We start from the raw sequence: 22,458 nt of genomic DNA, 5'->3' as shown, positions 1-22,458 counted from the left end.
TGATCATACTAAATTTAGAAAACCTCTCAAGACAGTGTTGTTTTACCTTAACAGTCCCTTCTCTGTCTGTGGTCTGCTTTGTACCGAGATACCTTTCGCAGAGTGATTTGTGTGCAATATAAATTAAATTACCATAACATAACAAGAACAAGGTGTGGACCATGGACTGAAAGGCCATCTACAGAGTGTCACTTTGAGATGGCAGAAGAACAAAGTGGAAGGAGAGTGTCTAGCACTTCATGGTACTGTACCTCACTCTGAGAAAACCAGAAAGAGGCAATAGGGACCCCTGGAGCCATATGTGCCATATTAGGCTTGAGGTGACAAAAATGGCTTGGCAGTGGAAGAGATAATTGTATGTACATTAACTGCTGTATTTCTTGTTTGGTGACGTTTGGTGTGGTAGGCAAAATTCACTTCCCACCCACTTTAATTATATGTTAACTAACGTTTTTGAATGTTATTTCTTTTTGGTAGTTACAGATCCGATCTTGGAGTGTCAATGCACCCTGTCCTTAATGAGGATGAGTGAACATAAATACGATTCAAAGTCCTCATTGATTGATCATCAATGGCGCCAAGCTATAATTATAGTCAATGGCAGTAGCATAAATGGCCTTCAATACCCCTTTTTTTTTAAATAAATATATTTTTTGTTTATAAATACAAATCTTTAACTTGCTTTCAACAAGGTGGATCGTGATTGCAAAACCATACTATTCCTTTCAGTATTCAGCATAATATCAAATGTCTAATACATATTCAATATTGCATTACAACATCTCAGGACAGTTATAGTAGATTAATTACTTTTTGCCTTGAAACAGAGAAGCAATGGACTGCAAGTCTGCAATATGAGTACCTCATGGAAGGGTAGAGCTGTTTTCATCGCACAGCATAATGTTTATCATCTCCTGTCAATCGCTCACCTCATCTTGTAACACCATCAGATTGAGCTACAACCATGCATATCTCTTCAGCAACCATTCTTCAGCATCTCATTTCCACATGTCGGTTGAACAGCCCTTTATCCGTAGGCATGGGATCATTATTTGCCTTTTGATTAACCATAGGGATGAAGCTACACATTTAAAAAATAATTTCCCTTTTTTGATCTGGGATGTTTCTTACAGCTCTTTTCTTGTCTTATATTATGTATTTCCAGTATTCAAATGTAGTTGTGTATATCTATAGTGCTTGTCTAAGATCTTGTTCACCAGGTTGGCATTTGTTTGCTTTTCGCCCATGGCTCTTTCTTTACACTTGACTTCCAGAGAAGCTGAGTATACTTGAATCTGCTTAGCAAGAGAGCAAATAACGTGTATGACTTTTCGATCAACTTTACTGGGAAACAAGTGTTGCAGCGCCATTTCTTAAAGGGATAGGTTGCACCAAGAGTCACGCCTTGGGGTGTAAAAGTGGAGGTCAAGCATTTCCCGCTCTGACATGTAACACCATTTGTGTACCTACCCCAAGATGCTGCAGAGTGCGTGCCGCAGAGCAGCAAAACTATCACTACTTCTTTCTGATCCACAAGTTTTACATTTATCCCAGAGGACCCCAGTTTTACAGCATCACATTTTTGGTTGTCACCTATGAAACAGCTTTTAGCAGTCTGTTGTCAATAGCCTATTGTGAGACACAGTGCTTTAAATATGTTAAAAAATCTTATGTGGGACTCTCTAAAATGGGTTTGGCCTAAGTAATTAAGGGTGTGAGTAAAAATATTTGTACTACAGTACTGTACAAAATGATGTGCCCCTTCTACAGAATGCGATGAAGGGCCTCCTTGAAGGGTTTTGTTGAACCTAAGCTGGGGGGGAGGTAGGGGGGTAGCACGTGCCTGCATTACGCTCTTGCACAGCATGTCAGAACTATTAGAATTGTTAATTACAAAAGGTATGCATGTGTTCATCACTTTGTGCACCCTAGATAAAGGCCATGGATTGGATGAGTGTTTAATCGTATCACTGTTATGGTCCACTGACTCACTTTGCCTTCATCCTCAGCACCAGAGTTCTCAATTGTGCCTCATTATGAACACCTTCCCACAACCATATCTCACCCAGATACCTAAATACAACTTAGTTCACATGTACCATGCAACCAATAGAAAACTCAGTAGCTCGGCCACTCAGAGATGAGACCTCGTGGTTTTGCCAAAACTTAGTGAAGTCAATTCTAGTTACAAAACAAAATTGCATTAAAGAAAAGAGAGTTTACAAATGTTAACAACTCATTCTTTATGTAAAATATGGTATGTTGAAGCAGTAACAGATTGCTAACACCACTGGCAAAGCCATTAGGCCCAAAGGTATGACCTATTGACTATGCAAAAGCTTGTTTTTTCGTGTACCTCCCTAACAACTTACTATTACCCTATGTACATGTCCTCAATATCTTTTAGAAAATGATCGCCCCTTTAGAGTTCATAATAGAAAATGTATATCCAATGGGACAATGTTTTTATGAATGATAATTAGTACAATATTTTTTCAGATAATACTTTTGTGAATGATATACTGACATACAACAAACATATCTGTTGATTAAGAGCTGTTGTAAAAAAATATTTAATACTTATAAAGGGGCTGGGGGTTCATTCCCCAATCCCAAAAAGAATGAGGTATATAATGAAAAGGAAGACACTGATGCAAAAATATTTTTTTGAAAAATTAATTTTGCCTCTGAGAACCAGGTCTCAATGGGACCTTATAGTTCACTCGAGCCACCTCAACACAAACACATCCAAGAAGATCTCCAATTCGATTCACATTTTGTTTTAAAAAAAATAGGAAGCCCACAATGCTGAAATATGTATTGAGGACAGGAAGACTGATTGAAGGCTTTGCACAGTAGATGTAATGGTCTAAGGCAGAATTCCTGCTGTCAGGGTTGTTTCACTTTCTGATTCTCTTAGAAAAACAGAAGTTTTGTAACGTTTCAGGTAGTATCAGGGAACAAGTATGGCTTTTGGCAAAGTTGGTGTGGCGAGGGAGGTTGGCACATCTGACTGCTGGATCTAATTCAGCTACTGAAAACTACATTATCCAGAGGGGTGTGTGTCTTTGTATTGATATGGCTGCAAAATGTGAAAGTCCTCGAGCTGGGATCAGCAACTCTGAACAGCCATCTGGCAAGGCTAACGGCCCATTTGACTTCATCACACAGGTGACTGAGAACCTGTCCACCAAACCTAACGTATGCCCTAGTTTGAGTTGGGGTGACCGTCAGTTTGCCCATGGCAGACTGCAGGGACACTTACCCTGATAGCCGAATGGAGTCCTATTTAGAGCAGACCTCCAATTGTCCTTTCTTTTCTGTCAGTCAGAAACACAAAAATTACCCCCACACCCTGGGAGAAAATTCCCTGGGTGTGGGAGCCATTATGTTTTTGTTTTCCACTCGCCTGGATCTTCATAGTAGTCTTTCTGCACTTGTCGAGTACCAGCTATAACTTGGAATATTAAAATTGTGACACAACCTGCTTTGGGAGAAAGAATCGATAAGGTTAGAATTTAAGGCCCATATTTATACTTTTTTAGTGCCGCATCTGCGTCATTTTTTGATGCAAAAGAGGTGCAATCTTACAAAATATAGGCCCTGATTTATACTTTGCAGTTTTGCACCAAAATGTTTACCACTGGCTTGCACCATTTCTGTGCACCAGCCAGGAACCATATTTATGGAATGCTGCAAGCCGGTACAAAGGGTGGGCTAGCGTAAAACAAAATGACATTAGTCAGATGGGGCTGGCGCTATGGAAGAAGGGGGGTTTGCACTCTGAAATGACGTTAGGCAGGTTAAAGTTAAAAAAAATGACTCTAACCTGCCTATAGTCATTTTCTGATGCAAAACCATCCACATAGAAAAGACAGGAGTCATGCCCACCACCCCAATGGCCAGCACAGGAGACTAGGGTCCCCTGGGCATGGCCATTGCACCCAGTGCCATGTAGGGGGCCCAATTCAGGGCCCCCTACGGCACTTTAAAAAATAAAATGCAATACTTACATGTACTTACCTGGGATGGGATCCCCCATCCTCCGCAGTCCCTCTGTGTGTGGGGTGTCCCTGAGGCCTGGGGAGGGCACCTGTGGCCTTATTCCATTGTGTTCCACCATGGAAATAGGCCCACAGGTCCCCTAACGCCTGCCCTGACCCAGGCATTAAAAAATGGGGCAAAGCAAGCCTTGCCCCATTTTTTGCCCCCTTCTCCCTCCCGTGCACCATTTTTGGACAGGAGTAGAAATATGGCGTTAAGGCCATAGAGTAACTTTTTGCACAGGAACGCCTACCTTGCATCTCATTAAGCCAAGGTAGGTTTCCACTTCCAAAAAATGACTTTAACTCTATAAATTTGGCGCTAGATGGGCCTAGCACCAAAGTATAACTATGGAGTTAGTTTTGCACCGAATTAGAATTAAAGAAAATTACATTTCGGTGCAAACAGAGTATAAATATGCCCCATAATTGTATTTTGTAAGTTTGTGCCGCTTTTGCGTCAAAAAATGATGCAAATGCGGCGCTAAAAAAGTATAAATATGGGCCTACGTTTCTGAATATCTCGATACATATGCATGTACCTATGATCTTCTAACAAGTAATTCAACCATCATTTCTCAAGGAAACAAAGCTATCAGTGCGCTAATTAAACTTTTTTTTATCTCCACCTTGATTGTTAAGAACTAAAAGAAAACCAAAAGACTCAGGAAAATGTATATATCAGTGGGAAGGTCTGCTTCTCTGTCAGGATGATGGAGTAAATTACTCTGTCGCCCTGATGGAGATGCCTGCCTCCAACTTCAGAAATTCCAAGCTGACGGTCATTTCTAACGCATTGGCAGGACCCACTGTCACGGCTGGTCCTGCCAATGCTTTTCTCAGTTTGATGCAGGGCTCCGTCAACATAACAGAACCTTGTACCAAACTGCTTTCTTTTTTACTTCAAAAATAAAGTCCCGAAGCGTCACACATTATAGCTCCTTATGTGAAATATGAGACCAGGGTTATTATAAATTGTTTTCAAATTATACTGAGTAATTTTTGCTTAAGTCCTTAGAAATACCTCTTTAAAACTGGTGTCTTGGCAGTTGGGTGATGCATGACCAAAAGGCATGCAATATATCCAGATCCCATTGTGGATGCAGAAAGATGAGAAAAGTGGTTTCTGAGCGCACTGTGGTCTGGTGAGGGGAGTAACTGAAGTAATTACTGATAATACTGTGGATAGTAAGCGTTCTTAGTGTGGATTCTACTTTGTACAAACCGCTTCCCTGTCTGTGTAGTTACCTCCTTGCATATGATATGGTTTAACCCTAAAACACTGACATCCTTGCATCCTTGTACCATACTGTACCATACTGACCGTTCTACAGATGGTCTGCATACAATCCACTGACTTCATTTTACATAGAGACAAAATTGGCTCCTAGGAAGCCATCAGCCATTCAGATGAGAGTCCACCTGCCACAGCAAGTCAGTCCTCCTGGCTAGATCAAACTCAGATGATAGAGGCCCCGATTCGCATGGCAGCTATGTGGAAAGGAAATTTATATTTTGCAAATACGAACCATAATAAAGTTACAAGTTATTCTATTTTGATCAACCTAAGAAGGATGAAGGTCTAGTTTGAATATGATCTTCTAGTGGCTATGTTCCAGGCTGGTGATAGGAAACACTTGGGTATTAATCCCAGCTTTCCCACTTGACCACAATGTGTGTTCCCTGGCAAATCACCTTACCTCACTCTGCGTCAGTTTATGTATCTGCTGTAATTGGAAGCACCCTGAGATGACAGGATTTGTCATTTGTGTTGTACACAGAAAATATCAGGGGCTCTTTCGCAATGGCGGAGGAGCATTGCCCCCCCTAGCCAATAGCCAGGAGATGAAAAATAAAACCATAGTTTAATATGGTTTTATTTTCCATCTGCTGGCTCACCCAGCAGTGCAGGGAAGGGCGGGGCTGGGCCACAGAAGGTGCGAGGGGTGATGAGGAGAGAGTGCACCTAAGTGCGTATGTGTGCTTGGCCATCAGTTTTAGACTGGCCAAACACACAAGCACACTTAGGTTTCTCCAGCGCAGCTGTGTACACAGCCTTGCTGGAAAAACTGCACAGACCCCAGAGTTGTGTCCGAGTGGCAATCTGAGCTGCTCATACCAATCCTGGAGCTGCTGCCATGCTAGGTTTAGCATGAAAGCAGCTCCAGGACTGCTGGGGAGCCTGTGCTGGTGCCCCAGTGAATTCTGGGACACCAGAAGAAGTGAACAAGGTGACAGGAGGTGGTGAGCTGTGGCGACAAGAAAGGTGAGTGTTTTTTAAAAGGTTGTTTCCCCTGTCCCTGTCATCATCCCCATTGACCCCCCCTTTGATATTTGCAGCGGCCGCCGCCGGAAAATATTCAACCAGAAACCAGGTGGATATGTACATCAACCAACAAAGTTTTTTATGAGCTTAAATAGATTACATTCAAGACCAATATTCCACGATAGTATTCCTCGATTCTATGTCGATTTTACACAGAAACAGGTTAAAAAATCTGTTTGGAATCGACTTTACCAAATGCAAATGATTCATGTGGTCAGTGCTGACTGTGGATGGGAACTGCACAACTAAAGAACACTGACTAAGAAAATTAACCAAAAAGAGAACCATAAATAAACGATGTATTAATTAAACATATACTCTTTGTAGAATGATACATACACATGATGCATCAATAAACAAAAACATATTTATTATTACTTTATGTCACAATGTAATGAATACAAGACGATCAAAAAGACACATCAATATCTAATATGTACACAATATTACTTCCCACCATCCCTTTAGGTTGACCAGCACATATTGTATTAATTAAATGGGGGGGCACAGACAACCACGCTAAAAAAGCTTTGACTCAACATACATACACTCACTACACACTACATGCATTCAAAGAACCACCCATTATATAAAAACAAAGCGAAATAGGGGGAAGTTCAAGGTCACCAAACTAATAAATAGAGCTGGCTAATTAATTTCATAAGCCATAATACACATAAATATAATGCACTTCTCTATTCATAAACCAGTGTATAATAATATATCATTCTATTGATGATTGTCTATTAATCCAGTTCATTCCTGGCATGAGGCATTTGGTGATCATTTCATTCCCACAGAGCGCCGACGTGGGTTTTAGTGGAGCTGCACAGTGGGAACCACCTTATTAAGGGTGTCTAGATGAAAGTGTGAGAGTATATCCAAAGAGGCTGTAGCCCAAAGGCAATCTGACCATACAGATGTCACTAAGGATACTCAAACCAAATAAATCAACAGGGCAACCACAGCAACCCTATAATTCCCATCATACCACGGAGCAAGCAACCAACACTTGCACTGTCCAAAAAAATACCCGAAGGTCCAAAGCTAGAATCCAGGGGGTCCACCCACAAGAAAGTTACCCACAATCTAAAGGTGAATAACCACGGAGTTCAATGCTGGAAGTCTCACAGGGTGCACAACAGAAAGAGGTCTCTGTTCTCTTTTTGGTTACTTTTCGTAGGCAGTGTTCTTTAGTTGTACTGCTTCTTCTCTGGTTGCTGCCTAAGTGGTATAGCTCTTCATGTGCCCTCTTGTTGATAGAGTCTTTGGATGGGAACTGGCCAAATTCCAGGACCCAATCAACAAAAATGAGGGACTAGCACGTCATAAAGATCCAGCATGCATGGTCTTAAGTGTACAACAATAAAGAAAGAGTATGGATTTTCCAAAATACTTCAAACAGGAGCTCCCATTAGGAGTCATCCCCATTAAATGAAAGGTTGGGGAAAGCTGACAACTCAGAAGCTAGAGCCTTCATCCACCCAATCGAGTGGCATTCTTCATCATCAGGCAGCTCCTTGTTCGGCTGGCGCTGCAATTCCCAATGGGCTCACGAGGGGGCTCTTTGCTGGAGATCTTTTGGATGTTTAGTCATGATAAGCCTGAAGTGAGGGTGCTAAAAGTGTAGATTACATAGAAGAAGTGTGAGGGTTCAAAATGGTACCTAATAACTGTTTATTAAGATGGTGTAGCCTGTCATGGCTAAACAAACAAAGTGAAGTTGTGAAGGAAATAATCTCTTAGTCATTTTAAGCCCTCACACTTCTTCACAATCTACATTTGTAGAGCACTCACTTCAGGCTTGTGATCTGTGGTTTACCAAAGGATCTATGCACAAATGCTTTAAGACTCTCAACTATATTGCATAGAATAAAATTCTGTAGTAGGAAAATATGCCAGAGTGTCTGTCCTGTTACTAAGTCAAAGAGAGGCCATGCTAGTGTTAGTCTGGCCACATTATTGCAAGAAACTTTTATTTGGACATTTCAGGTGTATTATCATCAACTGAATGTAATGCATTGTATTATATTTTTAGAGCACAACTCGGGTTTCTGCTCTGTGTTTCCTTTTATTTCGGTTAATCTTTATATTTTACCTGGTCAAGGAAACAATCATTTGTTAAGCAAGGTTTTTTCAATACATAAATATGATTACTCAGAAAGTAGGTATTTCAAAGGTCTTAAAAATGAGAGATCTTAGCGCTATTGTCTTTAACCATTCACCAGCCCTATTTGCGAATAAAGACTGGGAAGAGGCTGTTAATATATCCACCACTGTGTTCCATGCCAGGACAAATAAAAGAGGAACTCTGCTCCTGAAGGTTTGTAGGGAACACAATTTAATTACCCTCAATGGGAGATTACAGAATGACGTTCCAGCTCATCCGACCCATGTCACAGCTACATTGACTATGATAATTGTTCCCTATAATAACCAATAATAATAACTATGGGGGTCATTCTGACCTCGGCGGTAAAAGTCGCTTACTGCCGGTCAGAAGGCCGCCATAACACCGCCGCGGCCGCGGTAAACCGCCACGGTCATTCTGACCCGCAACTGGCAAACCGCCAAAAACCCGACATCCTCAAAAATCCGCCACACCAAAGGTCAGCGAAAAAATGGCGCTGACCAAACCTCCACCGTCACGCCAACAGAAATACGCCCATACCATTCCGACCCACAAATCCACGCGGTGGTCTTTCAAACGCGATATTCCATTGGCGGTACACACCGCCGCGGTCAAAATACACACACCCATAGAAAACTCAGCCACATTGGTCAGTTCGAAATACACACACCTGATACACATACTAACATCACTCCCACACACCCAACACAATATAAAACACACACCCACATCACCCACAAGCCCCTACGACCCGAAATCATTGACGAAGGCTAGAGACAGAGCACAGAATAGAGAATCCCACAACACAGAGGCACACAACACCATCACCCACACAGAATCCACGCACCAAACACCACACACTACCACACGCACCACACTCATCACCACAAACGCCACCCCACACCTCAACCACACCACCCCATGGCACCCCAAAGACACCCCAGGTTCAGTGACGCCGAACTCAGGGTCATGGTGGAGGAAATAGTCCGTGTAGAGCCCCAGCTCTTCGGGGCACAGGTGCAGCACACCACAATTGCCAGGAAGATGGAGCTATGGCAAAGGATAGTGGACAGGGTTAACGCGGAGGGACAGCATCCACGCAATCGGGAGGACATCAGGAAGAGATGGAACGACCTACGGGGGAAGGTGCGTTCCATGGTATCAATGCACAACATTGCGGTGCAGAAGACTGGCGGCGGACCCCCACCTACTCCCCCAGAATTTACCGCGTGGGAGGAGGAAGTCTTGCACATCCTGCATCCTGAAGGCCTCACAGGAGTAGGCGGAGGAATGGACTCTGGTAAGGCAAATCTTCAATACTGCTTCCCACCCCCACCCCACCTGCATGCCAAATCATACCCCACCCTCACCCCCTCCCCCATCACACCAACCCCTAGCAAAAGGCTCACCATCACAACCCACCCATCCCAACACCAAGCCCTGCATGCGACCCCAAAGCATGGACACCCATCACCAAAGCATGCCCACTGCACACACACATCACCCCCACAAGCCACCCTCACAAAAGCCCCCACAAGGAAATGCCTGCACATGGGTACACGGACACCCACCCATCACACGAAATGCCACACACAGAAGCAATAACCATACCTTTATACCCCTGCAGGACCCGAACGCCACCACACTGCCACGGAGAGTCCAGAGATGTCCATCCCACCCCCAGAAGAGGCCCCCAGCGATGACAGCAGCTCTGTCTCCCTGGAGCCAGACGACCAGCCCGGCCTATCGGGGACCTCTGGACAGTCGGTTCCCCACAGACAGCCACAGGCTACACCAGACCCAACCCCCTCTGGGAACACCAGCACAGCTCCCACCCAGCGGGCCCATGCCTCTGTCTCTAGGGCACGTAAATCAGCGGTGTGTCCACCACTACAGGGCACCCAGGTTGACCCACCACCCCAACAACAACAGGGACCTGGGGGCAGTGGTAGTGGGCACCCCGCCCAGGGGACAGAGGCCCAAGAACACAGGGGAACTGGGAGGGCTGCTGTGCGACAGGGGGGGACAGGCCCGGGGAACCGACTCTCCAAGAGGCCCTCTCCTCCATCATGGGAGCATACCACCGCTCCCAGGAGACGATGGCGACGGTACTGGCCCGGTCCCAGGAGATCCAGGAACTGCAGGAGGAACGGTACATGGGGTTCAGGGAGGAACTGAGGAACATCGGTTCCGCAATGGGGACCATCGTCCTGGCCCTTACCCAGATCGTCACCACATTGCAGGACCATGTGGCACCCCAAAGGGCCCCTGTCACTAGCCCAGGCCAGGTACAGCCTACCACCTCCGCCGGCGCTAGTGGACAGGAGGCCCCCACACAACGACAGGCCACCAGAACCCCACCTCCTGCAGAAGAAGAACCACCCCGCAAGCGGAACCTGAGATCTCACAAGAAGAGAGAGTAGGATTGCAAGACCTCCGCCAGCCTAAGATACCCCCTGATGTCATCCCACTGTCCCACATTGTCACCCTGTCCAACCTTGAACTGCCCCTGCTCCATCCTTCCACAGGCATATGGACAATGCACCTGTGCGACTGAGAACTGGACTCTGCCATGGACATTACTCCACCCCCACCCATCCCCGCTTCCCAATCATTTACCTATATCTAGCACTTAAAATAAATCACTTATTCCACTTAAATAAACAGGAGTCTGCTTGTATTCTTAACAAATGTATTACACATAACGTTTCAATAATGTCCAGTTACTTTGTGATGACAACATACCAATTTCAATAAGCTTTAGTCCATGGGCAAACAAAGCTGAAGTCAGGCAGTGGGTCATACAGCTCTGAAAAGGGAAGGGAAAGTCACAAATCAGTTAACAGGAACTGGGGGGAAACACAGACAGTGGATACGCATGAGGCCTCAAGTAAATGTAAATTGGGGTGGCTGTTTCTTACCTGTGTGCTACTGAAAGTATTGTTGTATGACTGTATCCCTGTTGTCCGTGTCGTCCCCGTCGTCTTCCTCCTCTTCACTCTCCACAGGCTCCACAGCTGCAACAACACCACCATCTGGACCATCCTCCTGCAGAAAAGGCACCTGGCGTCGCAATGCAAGATTGTGAAGCATACAGCAGGCCACGATGATCTGGCACACCTTCTTTGGTGAGTACATGAGGGATCCCCCTGTCATATGCAGGCACCTAAACCTGGCCTTCAGGACCCCAAAGGTCCTTTCTATGATCCTCCTAGATCGCCCATGGGCCTCATTGTACCGTTCCTCTGCCCTGGTCCGGGGATTCCTCACTGGGGTCAGTAGCCACGACAGGTTGGGGTAACCAGAGTCACCAATTAGCCACACACGGTGTCTCTGTAGCTGTTCCATCACATAAGGGATGCTGCTATTTCGCATGACATACGCGTCATGCACTGACCCAGGGAACTTGGCATTTACATGGGAGATGTACTGGTCAGCCAAACAGACCACCTGGACATTCATCGAATGATAACTTTTTCTGTTTCGGTACACCTGCTCACTTTCTTTGGGGGGAACCAAAGCCACATGGGTCCCATCAATGGCACCAATGATGTTGGGGATATGTCCAAGGGCATAGAAATCACCCTTCACTGTAGCCAATTCGCCCACCTCAGGGAAAATAATGTAGCTCCGCATGTATTTCATCAGGGCAGACAACACTCTGGACAAAACCTTAGAAAACATAGGCTGAGACATCCCAGATGATATGGCCACTGTTGTCTGGAAAGACCCACTTGCCAAAAAATGGAGTACTGACAGAACCTGCACCAGAGGGGGAATCCCTGTGGGTTGGCGGATGGGGGACATCAGGTCTGGCTCCAGCTGGGCACATAGTTCATGTATAGTTGCTCTGTCAAGCCGGTATGTAAGTATGATATGTCGTTCTTCCATTGTCGACAGGTCCACCAGCGGTCGGTACACGGGAGGATTCATCCTTCTCCTCGCAAGTCCCAGCGGACGGTGCCTAGGAAGGACAACATGGAGCACAGAGTCAAGCAACCCACAGGTTAGTTCACACAGCTTGCACAGTACACGAATCGCTATGCATGGAACGGCTTGTATGAGTGGCAATGCAATGCCTAGGCCTGTGTGACGCAGTAGAAATCATGCCATGTGGGCCCTTGAAATGGCGGCTGCCTGACCTGTGAAGTGTGACAGTGGGATGTGAGGTCACTGCGCTGGCGTGGCACACCGTGGCGGTAGGCGGTCGAAGACCGCGGCGCAAAGCAGCATTGGTTAACATTGAACCCTATGGGTCTTAGGAGCCAATGACGATGTGCGCCGGTGGTCGCGGTACGCACCGCCGCGGTACGCACCGCCGCGGGCGTGGCCGCCATTTTCTATCTGATTAATCTCTCGAGTCCTGATCATCCACAGGAGAGGACCTATACTGCAAGTGCTGCTGTGACCTCGGTCTGGGAGATACAATGGCTGCTGCGACTGGGGAAAGGGCCCCTGCCTTCACTGCCGAAGAATTGGTGAAACTTGTTGATGGGGTCCTCCCCCAGTATGCGCTACTCTACGGTCCTCCAGACCAACAGGTTAGTACACAGGGTGCACGTTGAATGGGCTATGCCTGTGTTGAGTGGGGTGTATGTAAGATGGTGGGGAGGGGAGTGACTGAGGAGTGCAACGCACGAAAGATGAGAGCATGTGCCACATGGCAAGGTTGGGGAGGGGGGGGGGCACTCACATTGACCAGGCAGAAAACTGATGCGATTTCCTTTACCACCCTGTGCATGTCACATAGGTCAGCGCCCATCAGAAGATCGACATTTGGCATGCCATCGCCAAGGACGTCCGGGCCCTGGGGGTCCACAACAGACGGGGCACCCACTGCCGAAAGAGGTGGGAGGACATCTGCCGCGGGACCAGAAAGACCGCCGAGTCTCTGCTGGGGATGGCCTCCCAACGTAGGAGGGGTGCCACCCGGCAATTGACCCCCCTGATGTCCCGGATCCTGGCGGTGGCCTACCCCGATTTGGATGGGCGCGTGAGGACATCACAGCAGACACAAGGGGGTGAGTATCAGCACATTCTGCTATCTTTGCGCGCAGTGAAGGTGTCTGGGTGGGGGAGGAGGGCTGTGGCTATCTCCAGGCCAGGGCGCATTCTGTAGGCTAGGCCCCTCCGTTAGACACGGCCCTGTGCCCCCGCCCCCCACCTCTGTAGGGTGCCAAGTACAGCTAGCCATGGTCCGGCCCCACCCATGTGTGCATTTGTCGTCCATAGACCCGTAGGCCTAGTCACAATAACTGAGTAGTGTACCCCCATTGCGCGGCCTAGTTCAGGGGGCTTCTGTGTCTCTCCTCTCCGCCAACGGTGTTGCCAATGCATGCACTCAACCTGTCTTCATTTCTCCCCCCCCCCCTTTTCTTTGTCTTCCTGTTCATGTGTGCATTAGCATCATCAGGCGGAGGAGAAGTGGCATCGGCGCACGAGGAAGCTGCATCTCACATGGCCCTGGAGGGCCATACAACAGACTCCGAGTACACCAGTGAGACGGAGGGCGAGTGGAGCTCCACAACGGGGACCCGTGGAGACGTCAGCGACACCGACACGTCCTTGGAAGGGAGCTCCCTAGCGGTGGCGGCAACATCCGTGCCCACCGCCACAACAGGTACAGCCGCCACCCAGCGCACCAGCCCCGCCCTCCCAGCAGCCCCTCAGCCTTCGCTCCGTGCCCGCTCGCCCAGGAAGGCGGGCATCTCCTTCGCCTCAGGCACCTCAGGCCCTGCCCCAGTTACCCCTGCTGCCCTCGGTGAGGAGGTCATTGACCTCCTCAGGACACTCATTGTTGGGCAGTCTACCCTTTTGAATGCCATCCAGGGTGTAGAAAGGGAGGTGCATCGGAGCAATGCATACCTGGAGGGCATTCATTCGGGTCAGGCTGCCCATCAGCGATCGTTCAACAATCTGGCCTCAGCACTGACGGCAGCCATTGTCCCTGTCTCCAGCCTCCCTCTTCTTACTCCCTCCACCCAGTCCCAGTCTCCTGTTCCTCTGCCTATTCCATCCACACCATCAGACCAGCCTGCACACACCTCTACACCCAAGGGCAGCTCATCCAGACATAAGCACCACAGATCCCACAAGCATTCACCCAAGCAACATCCAGATGCAGACATAACAACAGTCACTACCACCTCTGTGTCCCCCACCTCCTCATCTCCCTCCTCCCTCCCTGTGACGTCTCCACTCACACCTGCATGCACACCACCATCAGCCAGTACTTCCATCACCAGCACACCCTCCATTACAGTCCGCACACGTGCAGTCACCACCCCCACTGCCATTTAAACGTCCCCTGTGTCCTCTTCCAGTGTGTCTGTCACCCCCTCTTCCAAAGCACACAAACGCAGGCAGCCACCCACCCAACAGCCATCCACCTCACGACAGCCTCCGTCACAAGCACCTGCACCCAAAGACAGCACACTTGACTCTCCTACGACCACATCCTCTTCCTCCACTCCCATACCCACTACAGCTACCCGTCCCTGTCCTTCCCAAGTCGTTTTCCTTTCCAACCTTGAGCTCATTCCAATCCCTGACCCACCCCCTCCATCTGGTAAGAGTAAAAAAAGCACCTCAGCCACCACCAGCCCTGCATCCAGTGCTGGGCTATTGGAGTCCACCAGATCCTAGGGCAGGAACATCGGCCAGCAGCAAGGGGACAGCCAGCCCCCCCCCCCCCTGGGAAGAGGACAAAAAAGAAGAAGGCCCAGCGCGACAAGCCTGAGACGGCTGCCACCAAGGACAGTAGCATTGCCCCGTCACCTGCCACATCATCCAAGGGAGGCAAGGGCCACAGAGCTCCAGCGAAGGAGGGCAAGGGCAGCAGGGCGGAGAATTCAGGCAGCAGGCGAGCTGCCCAGGAGGGCCCCACCAGCCCCATTCCGGGTGTGACGGACGACACCCACGGGCCCAGGACTCCATCACAGGAGGGCGCCGCGACCGCAAGTTCGGATGGTGAATGAGCGGGAAGTCTTGCCCAGGTCTGGCTCCCTAGACACACAGGACAAGCACGGCTGAACAGGGCCCCGCCGGGAGGAGCACCGCTGAACAGGGCCCCGCCGGGAGGAGCACCGCTGAACAGGGCCCCGCCGGGACAAGAACCGATGAACGGGCCCCGCCGGGAGGAGCACTGCTGAACAGGGCCCCGCCGGGACAAGAACCGCTGAACGGGCCCGCCGGGAGGAGCACCGCTGAACAGGGCCCCGCCGGGAGGAGCACCGCTGAACAGGGCCCCGCCGGGACAAGAACCGCTGAACGGGCCCCACCGGGAGGAGCACCGCTGAACAGGGCCCCGCCGGGAGGAGCACCGCTAAACAGGGCCCCGCCGGGACAAGAACCGCTGAACAGGGCCCCGGCGGGACAAGAACCGCACCGCTGGGCCCTTCCTGTCAAGCACCGCACTGCTGGGCCCTTCCTGTCAAGCACCGCTCAGCTGGGCCCTTCCTGTCAAGCACCGCTCCGCTGGGCCCTTCATCTCAAGCACCGCACCGCTTGGCCCCGCCGTCTGAAGCACCGCTCCGCTGGGCCCTTCATCTCAAGCACCGCTCCGCTGGGCCCCGCCGTCTCAAGCACCGCTCCGCTGGGCCCTTCATCTCAAGCACCGCTCCGCTGGGCCCTTCATCTCAAGCACCGCTCCGCTGGGCCCCGCCGTCTCAAGCACCGCTCCGCTGGGCCCTTCATCTCAAGCACCGCACCGCTGGGCCCCGCCGTCTCAAGCACCGCTCCGCTGGGCCCTTCATCTCAAGCACCGCTCCGCTGGGCCCCGCCGTCTCAAGCACCGCTCCGCTGGGCCCTTCATCTCAAGCACCGCTCCGCTGGGCCCTTCATCTCAAGCACCGCACCGCTGGGCCCCGCCGTCTCAAGCACCGCTCCGCTGGGCCCTTCATCTCAAGCACCGCTCCGCTGGGTCCTTCATCTCAAGCACCGCTGGCCCATTGACAGTGCCGGTTCTGTGTCGAGCAGGGCTTCAGGAAGCACTCTGGGCACGATGCCTCCTCCAATAAGAGTGGAGTCGGTAATCCATCTGATGGACTGTGGCTTTGCACTCCCCAGGATGGTCCAGTGGGCAAGCCTCCCACTGTAGACACTTGAGAGACTGTGGCTTTGCACTCCCCAGGATGGTCCAGTGGGCAAGCCTCCCACTGTAGGGACTTGTGAGACTGTGGCTTTGCACTCCCCAGGATGGTACAGTGGGCAAGCCTCCCACTGTAGACACTTGAGAGACTGTGGCTTTGCACTCCCCAGGATGGTCCAGTGGGCAAGCCTCCCACTGTAGGGACTTGTGAGACTGTGGCTTTGCACTCCCCAGGATGGGACAGTGGGCAAGCCTCCCACTGTAGGGACTTGTGAGACTGTGGCTTTGCACTCCCCAGGATGGGACAGTGGGCATGGAGGCCCCTCGTGGATCTGGCGTCGTGGAATCATGTGGCTGAGGTGCCCCCCCTTCCCTTCCCCCTGAGGTGCCTGTAGTTTTATCATCTGATGCCCCTGCAGTGTTCTCTCCAATGGTATCTGGTCTCCTGTGTGGGCTTTGCCCATGTGTTTGTGCACATTGGCCCACGGACTATGGAACTTTGACGGAATGTGCTGGACTTTTTGACCAAGGATATATTGTTGCCTATGTTCATTCCTTATTTTTGTATCTTTTATATGGCATATTTGCCATTCCTTCAATGGAGCTATTTATACATATATTTTATAGATCATTTAAATTGTGTCTTTGCATTATTCCGGGGGGTTTGTGTGGTGTCACTCTGACTTGTTGCTCGGCATTGGGGTGTAGGTATTTGTGGTGGGGGGGTGGGTGTATGGCGCATGTGTGTGCCCGTAAGCTTTCCTCCTCCCCCCTCGCCTGTGTCGTAGGTGCAGTACTCACCGTTGTCGTCTGCGCCGGCGTTCGTACTCCTGGTAGATGAGCAGGTAGACAATAGCTGGTAGGATGTGTAATTCGGGCTCCATGCTGTCCTCCTTCCTCGTGGAGTGTGTAGAGGTGAGCGTTTTCCCGTTCGTAGTCTGTTTCTGCCGTGTTTTTATCGGCGGGGCTCCCGTCCCGGAAAAGGTGGCGGATTGGTGAGTTGTGATATGGTGGGCGGTACATTGTCTGCCGCCTTCCTGTTGGCGGTGACCGCCGCGCTGTTTGTCGGTCCCGCCGTGGCGGTCGGAGTGTTAAGGTGGCGGCCTGTGTTGGCGGTTCCCGCCAGGGTTAGAATTCCATTTTTTTGACCGCCGGCCTGTTTGCGGGTTGGCCGCCGCTTTTTCACCGACCGCCAGGGTCAGAATGACCCCCTATATTATTAGATCACACACGTTTTTTTACCTGTTTGGCACACGTAAAGGTGATACAAACTATCTGGAGTGACCACAAAATCCTACTTCTAACCAGCAATGGGAAACCAGATGATTTACACTCATGGCAGATCTTGTATTGTGATGAGCTATAACATTGTGCTGCAAATGAAAAGATACTATGGATTAAGAAAGATGAACAGTAGTGATCAGCAGAACTAAAGAAAATCACTGAAACCCTTTCCCATAGGGTTGGTTACCTGTTGACACATTTAAAGAGCATATGGAAAAATTTACCTCCAAATATGGTATGTTGCCAATGTAAAAAAATTCATAAAGCAGTCTAATAATTTTAATAAATTATTTATCTTTAATAAGATTATTAACCACGTACTAAGAAGGCACTACACCTCTTACTCTAAAGAACATAATAAGTCGATCTCTTGACTGAAAAGAAGAACTGGGTATGTAAGAATTTAAAAAAGATTTAACACTGATAAAATCTGGTTAAAAATAACACAAGTGTGAAACGTAAAAAGCAAAAAGCCTTCTGGAAAACTAAAGGGGAGAATAGTGGCTCTTTATCTAAACCCAAGATAAATCATATTTCTAGCCCACAATGGCAGAAATATATAACTTCTCTCTATGCTCTGAATAATCAGATTGATAGCAACACTGTTATGGATTCACTTGGTGAGATAGTTGGGAGATGTTTTTCGCGTAACCATCCTTCTGGACAGGAGGTACTACATCATCTTAAGGCTGACAGGAACAATGGTGCAAGAGGTCCCACTACCATCATAAAATTGGGTCTAGACCTGTGGGCCTCTTACTTAGTGGTTCTCTTACGTTACTGCTATTATACAGGAGTGGTCCCTAGCTCTTGGAGGGGGAGTATTATCTTGCTGTTCCATAGAAACGTCCTCTTTAATATTCAAAGTAATTATAGGCCGATTACTGTGCTGAATGCCACGGGAAAGGTTTTTTTTTCTTAATGTGTATAATGTAACCTACTTGAGTGGGTAAAAAAACATTTTACCATTGGAATAGGCAGGGTTCAGACCAGGCTATTCGACTTTGGATAATATAATTGTAATACATTTGATATCGGGGGATGCCTTTCTATGTTGCATATATTGATTATTCAAATGCTTTTAATCGCTTAGACAGGCAAACCCTGTAGAGGAAGTTGAGTGCCTTGGGAATCCCAGGGGGTCTCTTGAATCTCATTTTTGCTCTCCATATCGCAATGTGGTGCCACATTAAATCAGGAGATAGACCAGGTATTACTCTGAGCATTCCCACCAGAAATGGTTTGAAACAGGAATGCCTGTTGCCCCCCCTTCTTTTCTCACTATGTATGGTGGATCTGTCTGATATAACGAGTAAGGTAGCCGGTGATGCTCCAGAATTGGGCTCTTGCCCTTTAGGTATACTCCTCTATGCTAGGGTGACCAGATGTCCTGGATTTCCCCGGACAGTCCCAGTTTTCAGAGGAATGTTCCGGTGTCCCAGCGCTTTTGTTCATTTTAAATAAATGTCCCGGTTTTTGGGGAAAAGATCAGTTCAGCCTGTGAACACTTTTGTTAATTTTAAATAAATGTCCCGGTTTTTGGGACAAAGTTCAGGTCCACGTGCGAGTCAGAAGTGAAAGGTATACTCTCCCTTCACATGCAGTCCTAGAGTCTTACATAATTGAAGAAGTATTTAATTGGTTTCTGCCAGTCTGCTGCTGCTGCCTGCTCCCTTGTGTGTGTGTGTGTGTGTGTTTATGTGTATATGTACATACACATTACACATATACACACAAGCATTTACAGGATAGGCCAGATATAAAAGTGAGACTAAAGGCTTTAGTCCTACTTTTATGTGTGACCTGTCCCAGTGTTTTCTTCTCAGAATATGGTCATACTCAGATAGTCATTTACTGAAGATAAATATAAATAAAACTAAGGTTATGAGGTTTCGTCCAGAGGGGGTTGTCAGAAAAGTACAAAATATATGTTTTTTTTAAGATTCTGCCACAGAAGTAGTAAGATCCTATCCTTATCTTGGAAGAATTATTTTAGCAAATTTGGTTGATAGTGAACATATTGCAAATATCTCAAATAGGGCAGTCGCCCTTGGAAATGCACATAAGGCACTTTATGGAGCAACTGGTCACAGCCACTTTAAGCATCTCTTAACAGTATATAAAATGAAGATCCCACGAACACTTGTATATGCTATAGAGACAATAGAAATTAAGCAGTGACACTTTCTGCAAAAGATGGAGGGGAAGATTATTTGCACTATCTGCACTTTAAACTCTGTGTTATCAATAGAAGCTTGGATTTAGGATTGGTGACCACTTTCATAAGAGGATTACCTGCTTTTTTAGGGTGTTATCATTGTTTATTACATGCTAAAAAAAAGTCATAAAGGAGTCTCAAGGCTTTGGAATGTCTTGCTTCAACTAGTGAGGCTGGATCATTTTTAACTAACATTTTAATCGCACTTCATCACTTTTCTCTGACTAGATTAGATATTCAGAATGTGAATGTAAACTATGTTCATCTTAAAAACTATTGAAAATATATCATGAACAATTGTTCCATGGAAAATGATATAGAAATATGTAGAGCAAAACTCTGTTTCTTCAGTATTATCCAGTCTTGTCAGGCAGCCGTTCTTAAGTGTGTTTGAACTGGAGCAGAACATTGAGTGCAAAGATGAATAATGCTATGTAGACTGAAATATCTGCTATTAAAAACTGTGACGAATGCATGGTAGAATGTAATCTGGAAGGAGAAAATATGCACCTCATGTAATATTAATGTACAGACCATCAAACATGTTATATTTACTTATCCCGCCTTAAAAATCTATCAACAGAGATTTTTAAAACCACTTTTTAAAAAATATGGTATTACAACAGCAATAGCTGCAATGGAGATGATAAAGTGTCCAGTTAATGAATTAATGTTTTCTAAAAAATTTTTATTGTTCAGCTCCTTTTTAAGACTGTATTAAAGGATGTAATTGTGATCCCATTGTAAGATCTAAGCGCCAGATGTAGCAAAGGTTTTTACCCATTCTGTGTCTATGGGAAAAAGTGTCCGTACATATTGCCCTAAATCTCTAATAAAACCTTGAAACCTTGAGTGGTGGCTGTAGGGCTACCTCCTAGGATCATCACCAAGGGATTAGACAGACATTCTCACCCTGACAGTAATGACCTTCTTTTACTTTCTTTTCATGACAAATGAATACTGTGGATCTTTTAAAACATTTTTTTCGAGATACTTTAGAATGCTTACCTTCTGGCTACCAGTGTAATCAAAATGTTTGCCTCCACAAATTTCTCCAATCGAGCCAGAGATTCACTAGTACTGACAGGGGCCTCCCTGCTGACTGGCATTGAGAAGCAAAACAGGCAAGGGAGCTAAGACAGGAATGGAGAAAGGCTTTGCAGAGGTGGCACATCCTATCTCTGACAAGCTGTGCCACTCCTCAAAACCTCTGGTGTTTGTAACAGAGAATAGGACAGCAATAGCACAAGTGGGAGATAAGCAAGATTTGCTGAATGGGCCAGCAATGTCAGGCCAGTCTGCCTCAAACAATCTCTCTGGTCGATTCCCAAGATGAATAAGGAGAGGCAGTGTTTTCCAGTTTCCTCTCAACAATGATTCTCCCTGACAGTGGCAGCACAAACAGGGAAGCATGTTAGTTAATACAGGTAGTGGTGGCACAAAGGAGGAAACGGACCCAGACTACACATGCCCTACAGGTGATCAGGTAACTGAAGACAGTGGGTTGGTGGAATTGAAAGAGACTCGGTGACTGATAAGGAAGATCTTTGATTTCACTTCCAAAACATGCTCCTACAGATCACAAAATAAAGACACAATAAAGAGACAACAAAGGACTCGATTTTAGCATTGTTACTTTTGACAAGGTAATTAAATGCAAACTTAATTTAGTGTGCCAGTGGTCGTAACCTAGTCAAACTTTATCTTAAAAATATGTTTTCCAACTCACCTGAGTGATAGCATGTTATTTGGAACAAATCCATATATAAATACTGTATCCTATTATTATTATTTTAACTTTTATTCTTCTCTTTCTGAGACCAAAGGGCACTTCTAAAAACCACCTTAAGGTTTCTTTTGAGCATGAGCACAACAATTGGGGCACAAGTCTATGAGCACCATATGTTGTTTGAAAGCACCATGTTTCACAAGAGGTGAAATATTCTGTGAAGAATGTCCAACTTAATAAAGTATATCTTGGTTTTTACCCTGAAAAAGCTGCTGCCTTGAAGGCTATTTATGGGGTGAAACACATGTTGACTATCAAGTGAAAAAGTCTTATGAACCACCAAAATTGAAATAATTTTGCAAATAAGATATTTGTGAAGAATTGTGTGTAAAAAAAGTTCACAACTTTATCTTTGTTCACAGTGTACACTAAATTGAAATTGTCATCTGCATTTGTTCATTTAACACCATTTGATCTTAAACCATTATTCAGATATCAGCCAGGTAAACAATCAATCTGACACCTCTTTGTCTTAAATAATCCATGACAAGCTTCAATTTTGAAAGGCACCACTGTACAAAAGAATAACAAAAATCAAATATGTAAAATTCCACCATCTGTACACTCAATCAAAAACA

The sequence above is a fragment of the Pleurodeles waltl genome, chromosome 3_1 (genome assembly GCF_031143425.1).
Source record: "Pleurodeles waltl isolate 20211129_DDA chromosome 3_1, aPleWal1.hap1.20221129, whole genome shotgun sequence".
NCBI classification, from domain to species: Eukaryota; Metazoa; Chordata; class Amphibia; order Caudata; family Salamandridae; genus Pleurodeles; species Pleurodeles waltl.
The sequence above is the reverse complement of the archived record's forward strand: the minus strand, read 5'-3'. Positions refer to the sequence as shown.